This window comes from Tyto alba, unplaced genomic scaffold, assembly GCF_018691265.1.
Source record: "Tyto alba isolate M040663 unplaced genomic scaffold, T.alba_DEE_v4.0 Super-Scaffold_37, whole genome shotgun sequence".
NCBI lineage: Eukaryota > Metazoa > Chordata > Aves > Strigiformes > Tytonidae > Tyto > Tyto alba.
In genome coordinates this window covers 33061-59299 of record NW_024881312.1, presented here as the reverse complement: position 1 = coordinate 59299, position 26239 = coordinate 33061, and the positions used below count along the sequence as shown (strand labels likewise).

Below are 26239 nucleotides of genomic sequence, written 5' to 3'. Positions count from 1 at the left end.
AGCAGCCTTTGACCTCCTCGGGGATCTGCTTGGTAAGGTAACATGGGATAAAGCCCTGGAGAGAAGAGGAGCCCAAGAAAGCTGGTTGATATTTGACGATCACCTCCTCCAAGCTCAGGGGAGATGCATCCCAACAAGGAGGAAGTCAGGTAAGAACAGCAGGAGGCTGAGTGGAAGAACAAGGAGCTTTTGGACACAAAAAGGAATCCTACAGAGTGTAGAAGCAAGGTTGGGTAGCCTGGGAGGGTTACAGAGAAAGTGTCTGCGTAGGCAGGGATAAGGTTAGGAAGGCCAAAGCCCTGATAGAATTAAATCTGTCCAGGGATATCAATGCTAACAACTAAAGCTCTTACAGCTACATCGGTTATAGAAGGAAGACTAGGGAAACTGTGGGCCCTTTATGAAAGGAAACAGGAGACCTGGTTGCCCAGGATATCAAGAAGGCAGAGATACTCAAGAACTTCTTTGCCTCCTTCTTCACTGGCAAGGGCTCCAGTCACACCACTGAAGTCACAGAAGGCAAAAGGGCGGGTAGGGAGAATGAAGAACCACCCACTGTAGAAGAAAATCGGGTTCAAGATCATGTAAGGAACAAGTATGTGAGACTTGCTGAGATGCACCTGCGGGTCCTGATGGAAGTGGCAGATGAAGTGACTAAGTCACTATCCATCATATTTGAAAACTCATGACAGTCCGGCGAAGTTCCCACTGTCTGGAAAAGGGGAAACATAACCCCATTTTAAAAAGGAAATAAAAGAAGACCCGCGGAAGTGCAGGCCAGTCAGTCTCACTTCTGTGCCCTTTAGAGTCATGGACCAAATCATCCTGGAAGCTACCCCAGGGCACATGGAAAATAAGAAGGTGGTTTGTGACAGCCAACATGAGTTCACTAAGGGAAAATTGTGACTGACAAATCTGGGGGCCTTCTAAGACGGGGCTGCAGTGCTCGTGGATAAGGGAAGAGCAATTGACATCATCTACCTGCACTTGTACAAAGCATTTGCCACTGTTCCACATGACATCCTTGTCTCGAAGTTGGAGCGACATGGATTTGATGGACGAACCACTTGATGGATAAGAAATTGGCTGGATGGTCACACTCGAAGACTTGCAGTCAACAGCTCTATGTCCAAGTGGAGAGCAGTGACAAGTGACATTCCTCAGGGGTCGATGCTGGGACAGGCGCTGTTTAACATCTTTGTTGGTGACATGGACAGTGGGATCGATGCACCCTCCGATGGCCCCGAGTTGTGTGGTGTGCTAGACACACTGGAGGGAAGGGATGCCATCCAGAAGGATCTGGACAGGCTGGAGAGGTGGCCATATGCAAACCTCGAGAAGTTCAACGAGGCCAAGGGCAAGGTACTGCACAAATCCAGGCTGGGAGAGGAGTGGATTGAAAGCAGCCCTTCAGAGAAGGACTTGTGGGTAGTAGTGGCTGGAAAACTGACTGTGAGACAGCAATGTGTGCTGGCAGCCCAGAAAGACAACCATACCCTGGGCTGCACCAAGAGAAGTGTTGCCAGCAGGTCAAGGGAGGGGATTCTCCCCCTCTACTCCTCTCTGGTGAGACCCCACCATCAGGACTGGTGTCCAGCTCTGGGGCCCTCAACATCAGAAGGACACAGACCTGCTCAAGCAGGTGCAGAGGAGGCCACGAAGATGATCAGGGACCTGCAGTACCTCCCTTGTGAGGACAGGCTGAGAGAGCTGAGGGTGTTCATCCTGGAGAGAGAAGACTCAGGGGAGAACTTACAGTGGCCTTCCAGTAGTTAAAGAGGGACTACAGGAAAGATGGGGAGGGACCCTTTATCAGCGGTTGTAGGGATAGGACAAGGGGTGACCGTTTTAAACTGAAAGAGGACAGATTTAAATTAGATGTTAAGAAGAAATTCTTTACTGTGAGGGTGATAAGGCACTGGAACGGGTTGCCCAGAGTAGTGGCTGCACTGTCCCTGGAAGTGTTCAAGGCCAACTTGGATGAGGCTGTGAGCAACCTGGTCAAGTGGAAGGTGTCCCTGCCTGTGGCAGGGCGCGTAGGAACTAGATGATCTTTAAGGTCCCTTCCAACACAGACCATTCTAGGATTCTATGGTTGTCATCATGGTGTTGCTCTCACTGGGGTTGTCAGAGGTGGGAGCATGCCAATTGCTCTCTTTATCTTCTCCATGAGTCCTGACATTCCCTTCCTGCCTCTTCCCAGACCCCTGTCTCTCCCTGTCTGCCCTGGGAATCTCAGCTCTTTCCCTCTTTACCTGCCTATTCCATGCACACTCTCCAGGAGTTTTTCTCCTACCAGCTTGTCACCAGGGCTGGGCAAGCAGCTCTATGGGGCTGTGTGTGTGCACATGTGTGAACATAGGATTTTCCCATGCAAAGCGCATCTCTGCTCTCCACTCTTTACTCTCTAAATAAAACCTTATTGAAAGTGAACACCATTTGACTCGGTAGTATTTTGGACAGTGGAGGGAATAAACCTCTGTCCATCATACCCCACAACCAGGCTGCGCAGATGTGATGGGCACCAATTTGGTTTCTTCTCTCTGTGGCCACCTCCCATTCCTTCCAGCTCAAGTTTTGCTTCTCCCCACCTCCTCATCTCATGGGCCATGTTGTGACAGGTGCTCGTTCTTTCAGGACATCTCACCGCATGCATGGACAATGGAAAGATATCTACTTTGGTCTGCCACAAGCTCTGCTTTTTCCTGGGAGGCCTTTGTCGCAGCAGCAGCTGCTGTGCTGTGGACAACCTCAGAGCTACTCCGATGATTGAGGAGAGGGAGTTGCAGCTCCCTGTTTTCACAGACAGTGTTGTGCATGGGAGCACTGCCAAACCCCCCCAAAACATACATGACCAACTGCTTCCATTTTTCCTTATAGCGTTAGCAGCAGTATCATCATGGCACTATTGCAAATTTTCTTGCTGAACCCATAGGACCAGCAAGGTTGAGCTCTGACACACTTTCCAGGATCTATCCCTGCCTTTCCACTGAGGGTGATTTTCAAGTGCAGGTGCGAGTGAAAAGACCTCTGAGCAACTGCATTATATTTATTCTGCAGGAGACACAAGGGGGATGTGGAAAGACCATGAGGAGGTGGTGGTGTGTGTGGCTGCTGATAGTCAGTTCTTTCTTACTGCAGTGCAGGGTTGCAAATTCACTCCATCATTCTATTGTGTTTTCAGGCCAGGAAGTGATGTTCTTTCTCACTGTACCATTGACATGAGAGTCGTTCATCCCTGCGCACACATGCAGACACTTGTCTACAATGAATTTCACATACCGTGTGATGGCATAGTCATTCGGTGTTAGTAAGTCTCAGGCAGATGCCAGTGCAGACCCCCTGTATAACTACCCTTCACGGTGAGAACTGAGCTTTCTGCCCTTCTTTCTTTTATTTTCTTTCTCCATCTCTCCCTCCCTCTCTCTCTCCTTCCCTTTTTCCCTTCTTCCCTGATTCTCTCCAAATGTTGTTCCAGAATGGTGAGGAGTCCAGCCCATCCAGCAGACCACTACAGACTTGGTGGGGAACCAGATGGTGGAAGCAGGGCGGGTTGTCAAGGAGGAATTTGGAAACACATCCCAGGGAAGTAGACATTTTTTTAGGAAAGCAAAAGTTTGTTTAGGCTTGGCTCTTGTAGGGGACATCAAGAGCAAGATGATGAGCTTCTACTTATTCCTTAACGCGGAAAGAATGAATAACTAAAATGTGGGGCTAGCTGCTCAAATTAATGGATAACCTACTAACAGTAGATCCAGATAAGTCTGAGGAACTCAAGGCCTCCTTTGCTTTAGTCACCAACAATGTATTCCAGGTCTTTGTGTGTAGGGTCAAGTCTCCAGAGGAGAAAAACAAGCAGCAGTGAGTAAGAGTGGGGTCAGGGATTACTTGCATGGACTCAGCCCATGCATGTCTGTGGGGGTGAAAAGGCTGCATGGGAGCACGTTGAGACCTGGCTGCTCTCACAGCAAGGCCATTGTCTGTCCCCTTTGGAAGGTCATGGTCATGGGAGAGTGAGTGATGGTGAATGGAGGAGAGGAAACATTGCACCCATGTTTGAGGAAGGGCAGAAGTTCAACTCAGGGAACCACCCCCTTTGGTGAGAGTGTGCCATTAAATGACAATGAGTGACAATTCTAGTCACCTAAGAGAGCAGGTGACCGAGAATGGTCAGTGTGTATTTATCAAGGGTGAATCATGCCTCACCAGACTGATTGACTTTATGATAAACTACTTGTATTTGTGAATAAGATGAGAAAAGTGGATGCCATTTACTTCAGCATAGGAGGAATTTTGACATGGTGTCCCTCACTATTCTTGTATCCAAGTTAGGACAGTAGAGTCTGCATGGGTCGACAATCAGATGGGTGAAACACTGATTGGGTGATTGGGCTGAGAGACTAGTATTGAAGAAATCATACCTTCCTGAAGGCCAGAGACAAGTTGGGCAGCACTGGAATCTTTCCTGCACCTTGTACAGTTTATAAGTCTTGGCTGTCCAGTATCCAGTCCAGACTTAAGATGTCTAAAATAACTGGCTCCCAGGACTATTATTCTACTTGCTGGCCGCTCTGGTGGTGTGAGTTAATCCTGGTGAGCATCTAAGCACCACACAGCCACTCTCTCAATTCCCCCCACTCTTTCTGGGATGGGGGAAGAGGAAAAGAAGAATAAAAGCAGGAAAACTTGGGTTTGAGATTTTTTAGAAAATGTTTAATAAGTGGAAGAAGAGAGAAAGAAAAGAAAACAGAACATCTGATGCAACAGGCAATAACTCACTACCTCCCATGGGTAGACCAACGCCCAGCCAGTACCTGAGAGAGGTATCTAAGCTCCCTAAAGCTCTCTCTTTAAGGAAACTTTTATTACTGAATATGATGTAATGTGGTATAGATTATCTCTCTGGTTAGTTTGGCTTATGTGCCTGGTTGTGTCCCCTCCAAAAGTATTGCACCTCCCCAGTCTATTCACTGGGAGGTGGTCTGAGAAACAGAGAAGGCTGTCACACTGTTCAGCCAGAGCTAGAACATTGGTGGGTTATCAATACAACAAATCTAGAAGATAGCACCATATGAGTGGTTGTGAAGAAAATTCACTCTATCCTAGCCAGAGCAGACATATCTGGCTTGATGTTCACTAGTGGTTACCCACACTGACATGCACACCAACAGAGAGGAGAGGAGAGGAGAGGAGAGGAGAGGAGAGGAGAGGAGAGGAGAGGAGAGGAGAGGAGAGGAGAGGAGAGGAGAGGAGAGGAGAGGAGAGGAGAGGAGAGGAGAGGAGAGGAGAGGAGAGGAGAGGAGAGGAGAGGAGAGGAGAGGAGAGGAGAGGAGAGGAGAGGAGAGGAGAGGAGAGGAGAGGAGAGGAGAGGAGAGGAGAGGAGAGGAGAGGAGAGGAGAGGAGAGGAGAGGAGAGGAGAGGAGAGGAGAGGAGAGGAGAGGAGAGGAGAGGAGAGGAGAGGAGAGGAGAGGAGAGGAGAGGAGAGGAGAGGAGAGGAGAGGAGAGGAGAGGAGAGGAGAGGAGAGGAGAGGAGAGGAGAGGAGAGGAGAGGAGAGGAGAGGAGAGGAGAGGAGAGGAGAGGAGAGGAGAGGAGAGGAGAGGAGAGGATGCTGGCTGGGTCTCTATAGCTTTAGCTACCTGCCTTCAAGAAGTCATCTTAAACTCCGATGTATCAATAATGAGAACAGGCAATTAGAAAACAGGTCATACAAACATTCACATTAGCCAAGTGAAAAACACAAGATGCTTTTTTTCAAAAGAACACTTGACTTCACAGAGACATGCAGTCTTAAGAGCATGATTTCTTTTCTTCTTGTTAAAAAAAAGAAAACAAACAAACAAACAAACAAAAAAACCCACAACTTTTTTTTCTACTATTCCTGCCTATTTCTTTAAATTTTAGCTTTGGGCTTCTAGAGGTGCTATTCAAAATCTCCAAAATAAAATCCGTGTTTATGTGAGAGAACAGTACCCATTATCTATTTCCTAATCTCCCAATTTATGCATGAAATGCATCGGAAAATGAAATACTTTCATTTCCTGAAGTACTGTTATATATTTGCTTTTGTTGTACACAATTTTTTATCCAAAAGCAACCGTTTATAGTCCAGTTTTCCACAATCATCACTGCTGGCTTGTTTAAAGCTCCCCCCAAGCATACAGCGTATTCTTCTTAACTCCCAAATACGTCAGTGCTCCACAAGCTCACACACAATGCGCGGGTTGGACGACCAGCTCTGTTTGTGGGAATCTGCTGGAGTATTCCTTACATAGTGAATGTCTCACCAGCAACAGTTCTCCAAGCTGAACAAAACCCGCTCTTCTGAGCCCAGCCAAGCCACACAGATGCCAGCAGTTGCTTTTGGCAGTGACTGTGCTGCCACGGTGTCTCAGCATTTCAAAGCATGATAAAAGGAAGTTACCGGTGTCAGAAGCCACGACGCAGGAACACACTCCTCAGTCCATGATGCTGCAGGAGACGGTGGGTAGCTCTGTTCCTCTGTCAGTTCCCCGAAAACCACCTGGATGTGGTTCTCCAGACACTTCTCTGCCAGTCTTGTTCTTACATGGTTATAAGTCAGTTAGTGAACAATCCCAGGAGAGAAGACAGCAGTGCTAGTGCTATCAGTCCTCCTCCCCAGACACCCACAGTATTATTAACAACGTTAGAAAGACTGTCAGAATAATGGAAATTTGCATGATTAGCAGGAAAGTAAAGGAAAGGTTTTGTTTTTTTTTGACTGATCACTACTTCAGATCTGACCAAAAGTTAAAACATGTTGTTAAGGGCATTGTCCAAATGTCTCTTAAACACTGACAGGCTTGGGGCATCAACCACCTTTCTAGGAAGCCTGGTCCAATGTTTGACCACCCTCTTGGTAAAGAAATGCATCTTAATGGCAAGTCTGAACCTCCCCTGAGGCAGCTTTGAACTGTTCTCAGGCATACTGCTCCTGGGTCCCAGGGAGCAGAGATCAGCACCTCCCTCTCCATGTCCCCTCCTCAAGAAGCTGCGGAGAGCAATGAGGTGGCCCCTGAGCCTCTTTTTCTCCAAACCAGACAAACCCAAAGTCCTCGGTCACTCCTCATAGCACACTCCTTCCAGCCCTGTCACCGGCTTTGTTGACCTTCTCTGGCTGCATTCAAGGACCTTCACGTTCTTCTTAAAATGTGCGACCCAGAACTGCACGCAGTAGTCAAGGTGAGGCCACTTAAATACTAAATACAATGGGGTAATCACCTCTTTTGATGAGTTCGCTATACTGTGTTTAATGCACTTCAGAATGAGGTTTGCCCTCTTGGCGGTCAGGGCACACTGCTGGCTCATATTGAGCCTGCTGCCTTCCTAATAATACATTGGTTTGGGCTGATATTTGATTCCTCATTGATCCAGGATCTACTTAACGGGACTCTCTTTCCTTACTGCATCAATTTGCCAGCTGTTCTCAAACCAACGCTCACAAATCTCTCCTCCATGTTAACTATTCATCAAATCCTGTAACCACCGACTCCAGCTCTTCTTTATATGACATAGAAGAACTTAATAGTCCAGGCCCAAATTTTGGTTGTCTTCTTTTTTTCATCTGTTTCTTTAGAACAATGCTTTATATATATAAATGCTTCAAATATATAAACCCACGATATATATTGTAATGTAATGAGGTAGTGGCATTTTACTGGAGATTTTGGGTTTACTAAGTTTATTAATCAGTAGTGTGGGTGATAGTCATGTTTTACCTGAATGTTTGAACTGTACAAGAATCCTGCGTAAAACCACATTTGGGTGCCCCAATTTGACCGGGACACCTCGCACGCATGAATAAATAATTGCCCTTGTAATTCTGTACTTTGTATCCTGGAATCTTGCCTAGGTCAGTTTGAATTTTTGTGACGCCCTTCAACACCATCATCATCAGCCTAGGTCAACGTGATCACTGAGCAGAATGCAGATGTTCAGAGCAGACACAATGAATCATCTTCTTGTCCCTGAGCAGCCACTCAGAGCTAATTGCAGGGACAGAGCTCCCCTGTCCAGAGGAGGGATGTTTGTCCCCACAGCATCTCTGATAAGCCATGTTTGCCCAGGCCCTACAGAACAAGGAGCCTGTTGAGGGAGCTTGGAGAGAGTCTGTGGCTGTGAAAGTTGAACCAGCCCGGATGCCTGGGTACCATTGTGGTTTCCTTCACCGCCTATCCTTGGAAGCATCCTCTGACCAGTGTGGGGCAGGGGGAGCTGTGGGAGCCTGGGAACTGGCCAAGCCAAAGAATGACATGAATTCGTGCCTGTTTACAAGCATTGTCACCTCATCATGCACAAGAATCAACTGCAGTGTCAACAGAGCCTTAAAGCATGGCGGTCAGCCTGAGTCCTTTCCATGGGACAAGCAATGCTGCCCACATCCCATGCTAAAGGAAAGGGGAAGGACATTGAGAGCACCCTGATAGTCTTGGTCAATCTTGGGCCATTTTCAGCTCAGGACAAAGATCTCTTTCTCTTGTGCCTTTTTGAAAGGTAACCACTGAGGCACATCTCTTCAACCCCATTCATCTCTCCTGGACAAGATAGTTTGGCCATGGTGTCCCATTAGGTGAGGGGACAGAGGTTGCTGGTCCCAAAGAACCACTCCAACCCCCCATCTCTATTCGGGTCACCTATCTACTGGTCCCTTGAGGGAACTGAAAATCAGAAGGGACCGTGTGTAAACACCAGAAAATCTATCAACTGCTCCGAGCAATGGCAACATTGAATGCATTGAACTGAGTGCCATGGAGGTCCTCTGAGGTCAACATTAGGAAAGCAAAGCCATGAATGTTTTGACAAGTTTTTGTCTTCCTCTTTAGACTCTTCTTCTCCTGAAGTGCCATAGTCCTCATCACTTGGTCTCTCTAAAATGACAAAAATAACTAAAATAATCCTCTGCGAGGACAATTCCACAAGGCTGGTGGGGAAAACCTGACTTGGGTTTTGAAGCCCATGGGAGGTTTCAGGGGAAGTGAGATGTCACCCTGATTTTGTCTCTGTCATGATACAGGCTCCTGTCACGGCTTCAAAGAAAGCCTGCCTGGTTTGATCCGGATGGAAAGAAATGAATAAAGAACAACTGTACGTGGCTTCTGAGAGCTGAAAATGGCCAGGATTCTCCAGTGAAACACTAAAGGTCATTTCTAAAGACTACCCATCACAGGATGGGTGCTTGTTCTTTATGAGAGACTTGGTATAAAAAAGAGTGCTGTTGTGGGACGGTTGTGAGAAGATGTCAAACACTCTTGAATATTTGCTTCAGAGATCATTCAAAGCAGAGGTAGTCAACTGGAAGATCTGCCTTGTGAATCAGTTGCTAGAAAGCTGAGCCACAAAGTGCTAAGTTATAAATTGCATTTCAGTGGGCTGTGACAAAGCTCTGAAGCCCCTCGGAGAGGATTTAAGTCATTGCATGCATGTAGAAGGTTAACTCCAGTGGGCAGCTCAGCCCAACCAGCTGCTCACTTGCTCTCTGCAGTGAGTTCAATTCTCCCTCCATCTCCTCATCCTCTCCATTCCCCCCTTACTCTCCCTACATCTCTTTTCCTCCCCATCTCTCCCTGTTTCCTTTCTTCCTTCTCTTCATCCTTCATCCCTCCGTCCATCACCTTCTCACCCTCCTGAGTCACTCAGTCACTAAAACCCACAAACATCAACACGAGCACCACAAATGGACTAGCAATCATTCTATCATTGTTAAATTGACCCAAGTTTTTCTCCACTTTGGACCTTCTCTGTGGGTTCCTTCTGAGCAGTAACAGAGCATCTAAGGGAAGGCCACCACACAGGAGCAGATGTGCCTCCTCCTACAGCTTCACGCCCAACTGGGATATCACCTGCAAGGACCTGTCCTTTGAGGGGCTGCATGTCACTGATTATCACCTCAATCAACAACACCAGGGACTGAGAGCCATCTTGGGGAGGGTGGTCCTGAATATGGGAAGGGTGAGAGGTGGAGAACCAGTGGACAGGGACTAAATGACTTAGTGGGGGCAGGGATGGGGGGCTCCTGGCCCGGCTGATGGTTACATGTGGTCACTTCTGATTATCAGCTGCCTCTAGAGACTGGTAGGTAGGTGACACCTTCAAGCAGGGCACAGAGGTTCTCTGCTCTTAGGCTTCCAGACACCCCAGAGCCCCCAGTGACCCCTATTGCCACCTGTGTCATACGACACTCTCTGAGTGTGACTCCAACATCACCTAACACACCCCCCCCGGCAACTCCAGTGCTCCCAGAGCTCCTCCCTCAGTCCATTCACCTGCCCCAGTGCCCTCCCATACCACTCCCCGGTTCCCCTTGTCTGCTTCAGTTCGCCCAGTGCTGCTTCCTTGCTCCCCCATCCTCCCCAGTGCTCCCAGCAATTCTCCTTTGTTCTCCCCACCTACCTCAGTGCTCCCAGTTCCACTGCCTCGTGCTCCCAGTCTGTCCCGGTGCTCCCCCTGCAATGCCCTAATGCCCCTCACCCTCCCTTGTGTTCCCAGTGTTGCTTCCTCATTGTCCCCCCCACACCCCCCCGCAGTACTCCCAGTGCTGTTCCTTCGCTCCCCTACCTACCCCAGTGCTCCCAGTGCCACCCCCTCATTCCCCCCAATGCACCCCAGTATCCATAGTGCCGCTCTCTCATTCGCCCCATCTGCCCCAGTGCTCCCAGTGTTGCTCCCTAATTCCCCTCACCCTCCCCAGTGTTCCTAGTGCCACTCCCTTGCTCCCCTCACCCACTCCAGTGCCCTCAGTGCTGCTCTCTCGTCCCCTTCACTCCCCCCAGTGCCCCCCCCCCCCCCCCAAGGACCTCAGTGCTCCCCAGTACTCCCCGGTGCCCCCCCTGTAGTGGGTTTACCTTGGCTGGCCTCCAGGCGCCCGCTCAACCACTCCACCTCCTCAGCAGGATGATGAGGGGGAAAATCAGATGAAAAAGAACTCATGAGTTGAGAGAAAGGCAGTTTATTAAAGAAAAGCAACGACTGCATGCAGAAACAAAGGAAAATAAAAAGATTATATTCTCTACTTCCCATCAGCAGGCAACGTCCAGCCACGGGGAAGCGGGGCCTCGGTATGTGTAGCGGTTGCTCTGGAAGACAGTCACCTTAATAACTAACGGCCCCTCCTCTCCTCTTTTCTTTTAGCTATTATTGTTGAGCACAATGTCATATGGTACGGAATATTTCTTTGGTCAGTTTGTATCAGCTATTCTGGCTGTGTCCCCTCTCAAACTCTGGCCCACCCCCAGCATACTGGCCTTTGCGGGAGGAGGTTTGGAGAGACAGCTCTGATGCTGTAAATCACCTCCACGGCAGCTAATTCCCTCAGAGACTGGATACCACCCTCAGTGGTGGTCCACTTGTTTGGGAATTTGCAAGATCTTCCTTGAAGGGATGCCTGTCCTTCACACTTCACAGAAGTCGACTCCAGAGGCTGAGGACTGATGTCCCTTTTCCAATCCCTTTGACCAGGACCTTACCCCTAGCAAGGGATCCCAGCTGCTGGGGTTCTTACCCTCTATTTCCTGACTGTTGGCCCCAATATCCAGTATCAGAGCAACCAGATGACAATTTGCCCTCCTGGATGATGGATAAAATCTTTTTCCGTATCTCAGAAGCTGACCTCAGCTTCCACTGTTCCTTCTTGAATATAGAGGCAACTGATACAGCTGAGGGTTGGGTCTCTGCTTGAGCAACAGTGTGTGCTTGTATGTCTTTAGGGTCAGAAACTCTCTCTTCTCCTCGAGGGTGATGAATGGTGCTGAACCGTGCTCAGTAGATGTAGGACAAGCCCCAGCACAGTGTGACAAGCTCTGTCTCTTTGGCATAGCCAGGGCCAGGGCACCCTTTTTCCAAAGACTCTGTCACTTCACTGGGATCCTGCACAGGTTTGGGTTGAAGCCCCAGACCATCGGAGGTGACAACCTTTCTAGGTACCTGCCAACATTGTCTCACATACCTTCCCACCGACAAACACACTACCTTGGGGCATGTCACTGGGTGATATTTCTAAATACTTGGTTAACCATAGAAAACATTGAAAAAAATTCTGGAGAAGTACTAATAGGAGTGTTTTGGTTCCCCATGGATGTTCAACATACTGAAGAGTTATTATAATGAGGGAGTAAATAGCTGACACACAGAAGAAGGTGGTGAAGGTGCCGTTCTCTGCTTCCTTAACTGAAAAACTCTTGGAGTAGGAACAGGAAAAAGTGTAATTGTTAATTATCACCATGCGATGATTCACAGAGTAATGGCATCAGTGCAGAGGTCCAATCCCACATTAAGCTCAAGGCCTGTGCTTTTACAGTACATCTCCCAGGCAAAACACCATCAAGCACTACAGAGCACAGCAAAATGCAAAAGCCAAACCCAGCCTTTAACATGTACAAAAGAAAAGGGAGCATTGCACCAGTCAGATAAACTAATGTTGAGCCCAGATAATTCAATATCATGAGCAGCAACTGTTAAACAGCTATCACAGAAATTCTTAGTTCCCTCTAACACGCTCTGGTCAACTCTGCCGTTAACTCTGTCCCAGCCAAAGATAGTAGAGAAGGACAGAGACTCCCCGCCAAATCCTGTCCTTCCCCTCACACTCTGCGGGTACTATGGGACACTTGGAACTGGAGGGCTCTCAGAGATGGGAAGCAAGACATAAATGTGTAGCAAAAAGGGCCCGCACTGTCTGTCTGTCCCCACTGACGCGCCGGCCAGTGCTGCAGAGCTGCCTCTCCCCCTCCCTCTCTGCCCCCATCCCTTCTCCTCCCCTTTCCTGGCTGCCTTCATTGCTCTCCCTCCCTGTCTCCATCCCTGGGTTTCCTACAACGCAGCAGGGGAGATGCTTCTCATTGTCAAAAACAAAGATGCCTCATTCTCAAACCAGCAAACTCATGACTTTTTATTTTTTTAATATGCTACTGTCACAAAAAAAGGAGCGTGTCCATATAGATGTGATACAACCAGTAGGTGGGATTGTCCTGAATAGCACCTTTAATGTCAAGTGGCTATCAAATGCCATTCACCTGATTTGCACTTATCTCAAAGGCGGCCTTGACCTCTCCCAAGTCAATAAACCCTCAGTAATGACAGTGCATACAATTCATCAATTCTTTTCAAAATAAGTTCAGAAAACAAATAACATCACAGTTTATTTAAATATGATAAATAATTCAGCACCGTTACTTAACTCTCTAATATATGGCACACAAGGCAGAAGCAGTCAAGAAGAAAATCTTCCCGTGGATTTTGCTCTTTGGGCAATTTCCAAAGCAAATATTCAAGTCAGTTGCCTAAATTATTTTCACAGCTGATCCACAACAGATCTCTTCTTTATAGCTAGTGTCCCGTAAAGATATATCGTTTATATCCTGTAAAGATATAACCAGAGGAATTTAAAATGACATATAATGTCAGAGAAGAATCTGAGCCATTTACGTATCTTGAGAAAGACTTATCAGTGTACTTTTATTTCGTTGAAGCCGTGACAGGAGTCTGACTCACCACGGGAACAAACCCAGTGACACCTTGGATTCACCGAAACTCAGGCAAACCTCCCACTGACTTCAAAACCTGAACCAGATTGTTGCCACCAGCCTTTGATTCCCAGCTTGTGCCTCACAAAAATAAATGACCCTCACACCCTCATAGGCAGAGGACTAGACCAGAGAACTATTTTACTTTCAGACGTGTGAAACGGACTGCTGGAAGGTTGTGAAAGTGAATGGTGATTGGGAAGCACAGCGTGGCAGCTTGAATTACTGTGGCACATAGCAAACAGAGGATGAGCTTACAGAGGAACACGCCAGCCTTAGAAAGTGTTCGTGGCTCTGCTGTCATAAAGTGGATGTCCCAGGCACTCAGCAGAGGCAACGAGCCCAATGCCTCCAGTGCTGCTGTCGCTCAGTGCGGCCGCTGCATTTGCTGGTCATTACCTGCGGTTACTTCTGACCGTCAGCAATTGAAAGACACAAATAATTACATGCTGCACCTCCCGACACTGACCTTACTGGCCCTATCTCCTTCCAGTTCTAGCTCACACCACCAGGAAAAATGCCCTCTTCTTGGTATGCAGAAATAAATAAATATCTGCCCTGCAATCTGTCTCTTGTGATAGCTGTGTGCATCTGCAGGGAGGTAAAACAGGGCTGCCTGAGCTTGTTGATCCAACTCTGCCCGTCTCCATCATGGGTATGTCCCTGCTAACAGGGGACCCCGCTCTTTCCTTTGCTTCCTGAGGCACCTGCATCCTCGAAGAGAGCGGTGGTGGCAGGTCGGGTGAGTGTCATCACCAGACAGAACCAGCGCACCGGTGCCGGGTGGATGGGAAAGGTCGTGCCGGGCTGGTGCAAGCCAGGACAGCAGCTTCACCCAGCGGCTCTCCCCACTCAGCGTGGAGTAATGAACCCCTCGTGTACAAGCCCCCCCTGCCCCTGCCCAAGCCTGGCCAGAGGACACTGCCCAGCGCCACCAGGACGGTGATGCTTGGGCCGGGGGTGCTGCAAAGGAAACCACCCTGGAAAGGCCGGGATAGCTGCAGGGCAGGCGAGGTGGGGAGAGGGAAAGGGACGCGGTGGCCCTGGGGAGGCAGCCCCATCACCCGGGCAGCTCTAAGTTCTGTTCTGTCAGCAAGCCCCAAGCTGTCTGAACGGGCTCCTTGTGCCACAGGCTCGGGGCAAACACGGCTTATCAGAGATGCTGCGGGGACAAACCTCCCTCCTCTCGCCAGGGCGGCTCTGTCCCATCAATTAGCTGTGAGTGGCTGCCCGGGGACAAGCACCCACTTCATCGCGTCCCTCTGGACGGCCACATCCTGCTCGGGGACAGAGCTGGCCTGGGCCAAGGACGAGAGCATTGAAGGGACACTCGGTGGGGTCAAGGCCCTCGGGTGAGCTGTGTCCGAGTCCCAGCCAGGACGGGGCTGGAGCCAGAGGCACAGAGTCACCGGCACCCACCGTCCGGGGACAGCTCTGCAGAGTGGGACCCAGGCTGTCTGGGAGGGCACGGTGGCCGTGGGCAGGGGCAGGGGCAGGGGCAGGGGATATTCCCCTCTGCTCTCCGCCCTGGGGAGGCCGTGGCTGCAGGCTGGATCCGTTTGAAGCCCGCAGTGCAAAGGGGATGGGGTGGGCTGGAGCTGGGCACCGTGACCACCCCAGCACTGCCCCCAAGCCAAAGCCTTGTCTCCCAGTGCCCAGTACTCACAAGTGCTCCCCAGTGCCTCCAGTGACTGAAGATCCCAGTCACCTTGCTGTTCCCATGTGCCCAGCTGTCCTCCCACTTTCCAGACTTCCCTAATCCTTGGTCCCTGGTGCTCTGAGAATAGGGGTCAGTCCCAGCCCCAGCTTTACCCAAGGGGATGGAAAACAGTTCAAGATCACTCTGCGAGTCTCCTAATTTGAGGCTGGCATCACCTCTGGTGGAGTCCTGGAGAGAAAGATTGCCCTGGGAGGTGGGCAGCACTGGCAGATGGCAGTGATGAGAGGTGAGGGGCACTGGAAGATGCAGAGATCTATCTGTGGGAGGAAGCTGGATGATGGTTTAATGTTGGAAGAGTGGGGCATCACCGTAGGGTGTTCGGCTGTTAGGGGTGCTCTGTGTGCTGTCCCTAACAACCCCCAGATGCCAGGGCCCATCCATGCGCAGCTGCCCCGTGCAGGAAGCTGGACTGATGCTGAGGAAGGTGTCCGGATCCGTGCTGGAGGCGGGGGTGACTCTGTGCCTGGGCTGGGCTTGTTGCCAGGGCTGGCATCTCTGCCAAGCCTGGCTTTGCCCTGGGGGCTCTCGGGAGGAAAAAGGAGGAGTCATGGATGGAATAAATCCGCCCCTCACCTTCTCCATCTTCACCCAACACTCACCGCACCACAGAGGAAGATGAAGGTCGCAATGCTCAGCGTGGCCCTGCTCTTCACCATCCTGCTGTGCACTCCGGAAGATGCTCAGGTGAGTCCCCAATACCACGAGGAGGGGCTCATGGGTGGGAATGGGTCTGGGCTGCAGGATGAAGAAAACTTTGCCTTGGCCTCTTGCTTTCCCAATCAAGGGGCTCCTCCAGGCTGCCCTGTACCTCCAGCCCTGGGCAATGCAGCTTTCTCCCTCCCACAATTGTCTGCTTACCCCAATTCCCTGCAATTAACCTTTTTGTGCCCAGAGCCCAAGTTCCTCACTGAATGTTTGGACCTGTCTCCTCCCTGGGAAGGCCGTGACCATTTTCTTGTCTTGGTGCCCCTTTTGCCTCTTCTCATCCCATCCTTTCTGTCCCCTCAGACATCATTCCTGGCGATGTCCTTGTGTCCTAGGTAGGGTCCTCAAACGCCCTCCCTTCGATTGCTCCAAATGTCTTTCTTTCCATTCTTCCCCTCAGTCTATTGCCTTTTATTCTGTCCACTGTGGTAGTGTCCCCAGATCCCCTTCCTTGAACTGCTGGATCCCAAACACTCTCCCAATCCCCTCATTTTGGTCCTTCTGCCCCCCAAAAATCACTGTCCTTGAAGTCCCCATGTCCCTTCCACTTTTAATAATTTCCCCTCACTTCCATCCCACACAGTCCTGTCCCATCAGTGCTCCCAGACCAGTCCCTTGGGGTCCACTAATTCACACCAGTGCACTATCTCTGTGTTCCCTCCACCACCTTCTGGTTTGGAGGCCCTAAATTCCCTATGCTATCCTTGTCTCCATCCCCATCCCAGAGGGAAAAATGCAGGAATAGGGCTGAGGGGAGCAGAAGGAAATTTCCTCCTCAGATCAGGGGGAAGCTGTGGGCGTGGAGGGACTGGGAACACCTGCCCCCCACCCACCGCCCCTCCAAGTTCCAATCCAGACCAACCCTTTCCTCTCCTTCCCTAGGCATTCCTGGAAGCAACTGGAAGTTATAGCCTGGATGTAAGTAGTGGGGCAGAGTTGGAGGGCATCCTGTCTGGGGAACTGGAGAGCACTTAAGTCCTCCCATGCCTTGCTGGGACTGGAGACATCCCAGTGACCAGTGAGGTCTCATGGTCTCTCTACAGGCGGCACTCAAACTTGGGCGAATGAAGACAGCTAAAGTGAGTACCATGAGTTCTGTTGTCCGCAGACCTTTCCCTCCCATGAGCATGACATTCCAGGGCAGCCCAGTGTGACCCAGTATACCCACTGCAACCCCAGAAAACATCCCGGCGCAATTTCCCAAGATGCCCATTGCATTCCCATCCATCCCATTACAACCCAGTACACGTCAGGATATCCCAGCACACAGCCCCTTCCTCCAGCATCCTCACTACCTTCTGTGCACCACCATGCAAGCACATGGACTCCATTTTTCCCCAGAGGCACCTTCCCCAAGGACCCCATTGATCTCACCCGCCTCCCAGTACACCCCAGTGCCACCAAGCATGTCCCTAACCATCTCTTTCTCCACAGCCCCTTATGGATGACAAGCTGATGGAATTTGTGCGCCAGAAACGCCTGGCTGCAGCTGTTGAAGTCTAGGTGAGCAACATCGGGACATCTCCAGCCCCACAAAGGAGCCTGGACCCCGGGGGACCCCTGGGCCCTCAGGGGTGGGCAGACCTTGGGTATGGGAGAGGGAAACAGAGGGGACTCGCCCTGATCCACGTCCCAGGCTGAGCTGGACAGAGCTGACCCCATGCCTTTCCTGGCACTCCGTGGGGCTCTACGGACCCAGAGGCTCACCGTGCCGGCCAGGCAGGAGCTCCGGTGCCATACTGACTCCCCAGGGTCACCGTGAGGGCTGGGCAGGGCTATGGGAGATTTAAGGGCATCCCGGGGTAATGACTCACTGGGCAAGGGGCTCTGGGTGCCATATGGGTCTCAGGAGAGCCAATTCCTCTCCTGGGTAGAATGAGGGCTCCAATGCCCTTCTCCCTCCTCAGGACACTTCAGAGACCGATGGTGGGGACAAGAACCTCTTAGGTTCCAGAGGACACTATCTTTGGGCTCTGTCTTTCAGGACTGAAGATGCTGGTGGCAGTCTGGACCTGTCTCCCTCCAGTGGCATGAGGAGATGATCATCCCTGGATGACCCCACCTGTTCCCCTGTGAGCCCTGGGCCATTTCCCTCTAACGATCAATAAACCCCTTCAGCAATGCTACACTCTGCTTGATTGTGTGCGTCCATGTCTGTGTCCATATCCCCTCTCCTCTGCCATCACCCAGACGCCTCGGTCCTCTCTGGTTGCACCACATCGGTGAGCTGACGGACTGAAGGAGCCCGGACACCTGGGGTGTCTCCGTAAAGGAGATCCTCTTCCCACCCAGCATGTGCCCCCAGAGAAGGGCGGATTCGGGCAAACTGGAGCATCCCCGCCATGAGGCTGGGAGAGGGAAGGCGCAGACGGTGTCAGCCCTTGGGGCAGCTGGTGTTTTGGAGGCACAGCAGGGAACAGGTCCTTACCAGGGCTCCAGTGAGCACTGTCCCCCAAAGAGGACAATTTGGTGTCGGGGCAAGAGAACATGGACAGGCAGCCCGGACCCCTGGATCCTCTGCCCCGCGCTGGGAAGGGCAGTGGGTCCCTCTCCCTTGGACTCGACAGTCCTGACTTGACAGGAGATGTCAGAGCCCCATGCTGGGCCCATGCGCCTTCCCAGACCCCCAGCTCATGCCCCTCTCTCTGGGGCCCCCTCAGCCCCACCACAGGCCAGGAAGGCAGCTCACGGGCACCAGACCTGCCTCCATCCCCCGACACGTGTGGCCAGGCTTTGTGGGGCTTTGTGTTCGTTACCTCTTGACTGTGGCTTCAGCTCTCCAGGCATGCACTGATGTATCACCCACTTTTACATTAGGAAGTTTTCCCTCCCACCACTGCATGTGATTATCTTAAGGATGACCTCAAGGGTCTTTGCCAACCAACATGATTCTAGGATTCTATGATTTCATGTCTTCAGCAGGGTTGACTGCAGGGGAATATTTACCAGGGGCTCTGGTGGGATCGGAGATTCCCCAGGGCAGTGGAATGCAATTGGGGCTGATGGGCATCATCATCCTGTGGCTTGTGCATGGACTGTGGTGTCAGGGCAGGAAATGGCAATCGGGAAACCAATGGAAAATGGGGAAATCAGACACCAAAATGTACCAGGACACAGACCTGACAGAGTAAACATTGAGACAATGACGAGGAGCAAACCTCACTGCTCGCAGCTTTTCATCCACCAGTACTCCCAAGCGCATCTCAGCATGGCTGCTCTCAGTCCATTCATCCTCCAGTTTGTATCGATACTGGGGATTGCTCCGACCCATGTGCACAACCTTGCAATTGGTCTTGTTGAACCTCACGAGTTTCACATGGACTCTCAGGGATTCATTTGTCCAGGTCCCTCTGGATGGCATGCCATCCCTCAGGTGTATCAGCTGCACCACTCAGCTTGGTGGTGTTTGCAAACTTGCTGATGGTTAACTTGATCCCACCATCTATGTCACTGATGAAGATGTCAAACAGTGCTGCTCCCAACACGGACTCCTGAGGGTCATCACTCGTCGCTGATATCCATCTGGACCACTGGCCATTGACCACTACCCTCTGGATGCGACCATCCAACCAGCGCCTCATGCGTTGAACTGCACCCCAGGGGGCTGTGTGCTGGGGCAGGGACTCTGCCGCCTGCCAGGGTCAGCACTCAGCCTGCCCGGGGAGCTCCCCACAGCGCTGTGGGGAGAAGCTGTGGGGGGAAGGAGAGACATCAAGTGCTTGTCTGACCTACTCATTAGGACCTGCGAACAGGGAGATGCCCCTTGGTCTTCAGGGCAGAGCTGAGCACACAGCGGGTGGGATGGGGGCTGTGAGCACTGACAAGGAGGTGACATGGGGACAGAGAAAAGGCTCCTGGCTGTGGCAGCTAAAGACAGCAGAGAGTCGGGACACGCCTCTGCATCCCCCCCTGCTCAGCTGTGCAAGGAAAGAGAGAACAGTTTGGAGAAATGGACTTGAAAACTGGATGCTTCCAAGCACAGTTTTTAGTGATAGCATCCCCCAATGGAGGGATGTGTGAGCACAGGGTACCTCTGTGGTGACCAGCAGGTCACTCGTGGGCAGACCAGCCCTCCTGGCTCTGCGCTAGGACACAGGGAGTTAGTTTGTCCTTCAGGGCTCCCGTGTTCAGGCTGAGAGCAATATGAAAGTTAAGGATTTCTGCCCCTTCAGAGAAAGCGTCCTCAGCAGCAGCACAAACCTGACCTCACGAAAAGGAATGAAAAGAAGCTCCCTCAAAGAAAGAGAAATAACTTCTGGAGGATTTGGGGGGAAATAGAATAGGACTGAGTAAAATAAGTCTGCCCTAACTTGCTTATGTCTTCTCTTTCAACCATCCTCCATCCGCAGAGTGAACAAATGTCCAACAGCAGCTCCATCACCCAGTTCCTCCTCCTGGCATTTGCAGAAACCTGGGCTCCATCTCCACCACTCTGCCCAAAGCCACGGCCAATTCCCTCTGGGACACCAGGGACATCTCCCACCCAGGATGTGCTGCCCAAGTAATTCTGTTTCTATTTTTGATATCATCAGAATATTTCCTTCTTACTGTCATGTCCTATGACCGCTACGTTGCCATCTGCCAACCCCTGCACTACGGGACCCTCCTGGGCAGCAGAGCTTGTGTCCACATGGCAGCAGCTGCCTGGGCCACTGGGCTGCTCAATTCTCTCCCGCACGCTGCCAACACATTCTCACAACCGCTCTGCCAATGACAATGTTCTGGACCAGTTCTTCTGTGAAATCCCCCAGATCCTCAAGCTCTCCTCAGACTCTGACTACCTCAAGGAAGTTGGACTTTTTGTGGCTGGTGTCTCTATAGCATTTGGGTGTTTTATAGTTATTCTTTTTTCCTACGTGCAGATCTTCAGGGCCGTGCTGAGGATCCCCTCCGAGCAGGGACGGCACAAAGCCTTCTCCACGTGCCTCCCTCACCTGGCCGTGCTCTCCCTGTTTATCAGCACTGCCATCTCTGCCTACCTGAAACCCCCATCCATCTCCTCCCCATCCCTGGACCTGGTGCTGTCATTTCTGTACTCGGTGGTGCCTCCAGCAGTGAACCCCCTCACCTACAGCATGAGGAACCAGGAGCTCAAGGATGCACTGAGGAAATAGATGACCTGATGTTTTTAAGCAGCAATAAACTCTTCATCTTCTTTTGCACAACAGTTACAATGCAACTCATTACAGGCCCAGCCCATCATCTGCATTTTCTTTTGTTCTTGTTGGTATCTGACTTGTAATGATGTTGTCATCCCCTTCCCAATTCACTGTCTGCTTTGCTTTTCTGACCGAGTGGCTCTGTAAATGAGGAGCTGTGCTCTCTGTGTGTTTGAACAAAATAAAGGGCCCTGCAGTAACTTCTTTTTTTTTTTTTTCTGAGATCCTTCCTCCAAGACCCTTTCAGAGCTGCAGGAACAACTCCTATGTGCAGAGTTGGAGGGGAAGAGTCCCATCGTGGCAGGATTGCCAGAGACCAACTGGACTTCCAAAGCTGTTCTCTTTTCACTTCCACACTCTCCTTCTGACCTGCTTGGTTTGGTAAAAGGTCTGCGTGCTCTGGCAGCTTGGTCCCTGTCCTGCCGGGTGGGAGCTCTGTGACCGCAGGCAGGGACAGGCAGTGGGCACCGCTGGGACAGAACTGGCCTCCACAACAGCGTTTCCAAGAAGAAAGGTGATCTTCTCGGGGCACTGCCTGAAGGCACAGGTCTTGTTCCAAAGCTGATCTCAAGAATGTGCCCAAGAAATTGTCCGGCAGATGAAAACACCGGTGAACAGTGTGAGTGCGTGGGATGGGGTGTGCAGCAGTGTCCTTGCACAGCCAGGCCTCCTGCCAGAGACCTGAAGAACTAGTGTCAGCTCCGTGCCTGTGTTCACTGGACACACCGGAGAAGCTACCTGTGCTGGTTTTGGCTGGGTGAAACAAAAAAAGGCCCAAACAATCGGCCTCAAACCAAAGTTGACTTCTGAGTGAATTCCCCGACCAGCAACCAGCATCTTATCAGCATCATGAAGCAATCAGCATCTTATTAGCAGACTGAAGCAACCAGCATCTGATCAGCATGAAAATGCAACCCTGGGAACAATCCCTGGGAACTATAAGTAAACAATAGGAAGTAACTATAAATCCCAAATGTAAAGAAAACCAGAAACTCCTCAGACGTGCCCAGATCCTGGCCAGATCCGGACACACCTGAGTGAGGCACGTCAATCTACCAGATATCTCCTGTGCGTTTTGTTTAGACTTGTTTGTTAAACTGTACAAAAGCCGGGCCCTCTCCCAGCACAGACGCAGACCTCCCCTACGAGCGGACGCCCTGCGTGGGACTTCCCAGCTGCCGGGAAAGGCTCTGCGACCCTTCGCTGGGACGGGGCTCCCCAGCTGGTGCACGGGGCGGGGGGATGGTAAAGTAGGAGGGCAATTGGTGATGGATCTTTCTTAATCACTATAGCCAGCTTTATGTAGTAATGACTAGGTGCATTACCTTGCTTATTCTTTCTGCTGCTTTAAACTAAAGTAAAATAAGGCTATTTCTTTAGCTCGGTGCCTGTGTCCTTTGTGTTAACCCCGTCAACTGGCAAAACACTGGGATAGAGTTAATTTTCTTCCTAGTAGCTAGTATGGGGCTCTGGTTAGATTTGTGCTGAAAACCGTGTTGATTACACAGGCGTTTTCTTTACTGCTGAGCAGTGATTACACAGCACCAAGGTCTTTGCTGCTCCTCACCCCACCCCAGTAGTGAGCAGACTGCGGGTGCACAAGGATCTGGGAAGGGACACAGGCAGGACAGCTGACCCCAACTGACCAGAGAGGTATTCCATAGCATATGATGTCATGCTCAGCAATAAAGCTAGGGGAAGATGAAGGAAGAGAGGGACATTCGGGGTTATGGTGTTTGTCTTCCTACGTATTGCTGTGTGTGATGGAGCCCAGCTTTCTCAGAGGTGGTGAACACCTGTCTTCCAATGGGAAGTGGCGAATTAATTCCTTGTTTTGCTTTACTTGCATGTGCAGCTTTTACTTTACCTATTAAACTGCCTTTTTCTCAAGCCATTAGTTTTCTTATTTTTACCCTTCTGATTCTCTCCTCCATCCCACCGCAGGGGAGTGACCAAGTGGATGCGGGGGGCTTAGTTGCTGGCTGGGGTTAAACCATGACACTGTTCCAGGACAATCATCATGGAGTAGCCCCTCACAGCCACCTTTTTCAGCACCAGCCTCTCACCCCAGCTCAGAGAGGTTCTTCATCCCTTTATGGAGGGACATCAGAAGTCTAGGTCAGAAGGGCATCTTTGCATTTTAGGGAGAAGATGTAAACCTGCACATCATGTATGTGAGCTGAGATGAACCCCGGTGAGCACAAATGCCATCAGCTATTCCTGGGGGTGCCATGAAGGCCTGTGACACTGACTGTGTCTTGAGGTCACTTCACGTAGAGAGTCACATCCCCCAGGAAACCCCCTGAATGCAGCACTGGGAGGTGCTTCCCTGAACTGTGGTCCCTGTGTCCATTCCTCGTGCCTCGGGGCATCTCCCACGGGTGCAGAGCAGGGCGAGCAGCGCAGGGCTGAGGTGCCTCCCAGCCTCTGGGGGTGGCAGCAGGAGTTCAGAGAGACACTATGGCTCCTGCAGGGCACTGCCTCTGCGTGTGCAAGGGAAGGACTCGTGTCTCTGAACAGCCCTGTGTGTAAGAGGAGTGCCCGAGGCCAGCTCAGCTGTGGGCACCTGACAGAGCCCTGACACTTCTGTGTGTGACTGCAGGAACAACCCCACCTTCCCAGTGAGATTCACCTCAGCTGCCTTGGACAGGAGCATTGTAAGTGCTCCTGTCTGCTCTGTCACACCCCTCTCTCTTTCTAGACCGTGCCCCAAAACTGACAGAGCAATCAGAGAGGTTCTGGGGTCCTTGGAAAAGGCAGATGTCAAACCCATCTTCAGGAAGGGCAGGAAGGAGAATTGGGAGAATTACAGGCTGGTCAGCCTACCTCAGTCCCTCGGAAGGTGATGGGACACATCCTCCTGCTGCCATTTCCAGGCACTTGAAGGATAAGAAAGGCCTTGCTAAACCAGAATTGGCGGGGAAAACAAGGGAATATTGTGTACACGGAATTTTGTAAGGCCTTTGGCATGGTCTCCTGTGGTGTCCTTATAGCCAGATTGGTGGTGTCTGGGCTGAAGGGATGTGCGCAACGATGGATGGGAAGTTGTCTGGATGATCAAACCCAAATGTGGTAAAGTCCTCTGTGCGAGCAGACACTATTGGCATCCCTGAGTGATGAGTACTTAGGCCAACAGTGTTGAATGTCTTTATTATCCCCTTGTATGATGTGACAGAGAGCACTTTCAGCTCCTTTGTGGATGGTGCAAAGCTGGGTGGACACCTAGAACAACCTCGTCTAGTTACTCTGCCTTGAATTTGAAAGTTGGACAAGATGTTCAGGGCTCCCTCGAAACCTGAGCTACTCTATAATTCAAGTAATCTTTCCCCTAAAGAGATTTTTGAAGACAGAATAAGTTGAGGAAGAAGAAAAACAAAAAAAAGATGCACACAGGAGATATAAAATCTGCCAACATAAATATTGCAGTTCCTGTAAAGAATGATTCTGCACTCAGATAGTCAGTAGGAAACATAGATTATAATAAAAGAAATATTTGTTAATTTTAATAAAAGAAGCATACTTGTATTTGGCCAGGTCCTGGGCCATAATGGGGTTGATGGATGACTATGTTATTCTGAGGTCAGTTGTGTCTCAGAAACTCAAACTCGAGCAGGAAGCGTACAGCTGTGAAGGGGACTGTGAGGTCAGTTTTGTCTCTGGAGGTGAGAGGCCAGCAGCAGGAACACGGCTGGGAAAGTTCCTCTGCCACAGTAACCCCACGGGCCTTATCCAGGACGAGGGCTTGGATAGATTGTCATCTCCACTCTGCCTGAACATGTGATGGGACAGCAGCAGATGTAGGGTTTAGCAGGTCATGGTGAGGTTACTTCTCTCTGGTCAGGCGAAAGGCCACAGAAAGTCTCACGGGTTGGGTTCGCTGCTGGCAGGGTGGTTTCTGAGGTGGTAGAGCTTTCCTCGGTAGTGGGAAACGTCAGTGAAGATACAGAAATGCTGGGGTGAGACCAAGGCGGGGAAGCGAAATGGGCGCCTACAGCCTGCAAAGAAATAGGGGCAGGTATCAGATATTGTCCAACAGCCTCTGGCGGGGATGGCAAAAGGCACTGGCAAGGCTGGAAGGCACCAACAGAACCCAGGTGTTTGGTGCCCTTGGCTATGGCAGTTATCTCTGCCACTGAAGCCTGTGAGAAAGCCTCGTTGCCTCCTTGCAGCCCCAAGGGAAGCGGGAAGCTGCTGTGCCATGTTTGTCCTGCACTCGGTGTCGAACACCCCACATCCCACGGTCCCAGGAATAGCCATGACCTGAGCATGAGGAACAGGACCCCCCTTCCCAGAGGCTGGAGGTCACAGCTTGGACTTTCTGCTTCATAAAGGAAACCAAGGGTTTTCTCAGCCCCAGAGCTGCTGCCCAGTGCCTTTGCCTGCCTGCAATCACAGCCGCCAATTATTTGCTCTGATGAGTCCATGGGGAGGCTTTTTCAATAATGTCCCTCAGTGAGGCCCATTAAGGCTTCAAGCAACTTTGTGGTTTTGCTTTTGAAAGGTTTGTTCAGTGCCTTCTCAGTACCTGGGCTTCATTGATTCAGCCCCAAATACACCACGGGGTCAATACAGTGACAAAAGTCCTAACAAGCCATGAATCCTCCATCATTTTATTCAAGTACTGATGACTTGTAGAGCTAGTTAGAGAGGTTTCAGGAGGGTAGGTTAAAGGAACATTTTCAATGACCACTCTGAAGAAGTGACAGAAGAATTCTCCAGTTTATATTATGCAGAGTGTCTCCTAAGGAGGTGGGGACAGGTAGGAAAAGCAGCTCCTTGAGGCTACACACAGTATGGACAACCTTGCTCCTCACCACTCCAAACTTGCTATTTCTCTCATTGGCCCCCCTGGGATTTACATCAATTTTCTTTACTTCGGATTTCTCCACTGAAGTCTGTACCTGATTGTGACAGCTTCTTCACAGCAATTTTTACCTGCTTTCCTTAGAGAACTGATGAAAACGGGCACAGAGGGTTTATTTTTATAACTGGGGAAAAGGAAAAAAGAAGAAAAATTAAAACACAATACAACTTAACACTAAAACACACTTCTCAGCTGTGAGTTTAAACACCATTGAATGAGGTCCATCAACACAACTGAGGATGGGGTGCTCAGGTT

At 50.6% G+C, this 26239-nt stretch overlaps 1 long non-coding RNA gene across 1 annotated transcript in view; it reads left to right on the top strand.

Annotated features, from left to right (window-relative positions):
• LOC122154292 overlaps positions 1-18087 on the top strand; it is a 74537-nt gene extending 56450 nt beyond the window's left edge. The window contains exons 4-5 of the long non-coding RNA XR_006166179.1: positions 17396-17464; positions 17946-18087. This is a non-coding gene — a long non-coding RNA (uncharacterized LOC122154292). The remainder of the gene's footprint in view (positions 1-17395; positions 17465-17945) is intronic.
• Positions 18088-26239: the final 8152 nt, after the last annotated feature.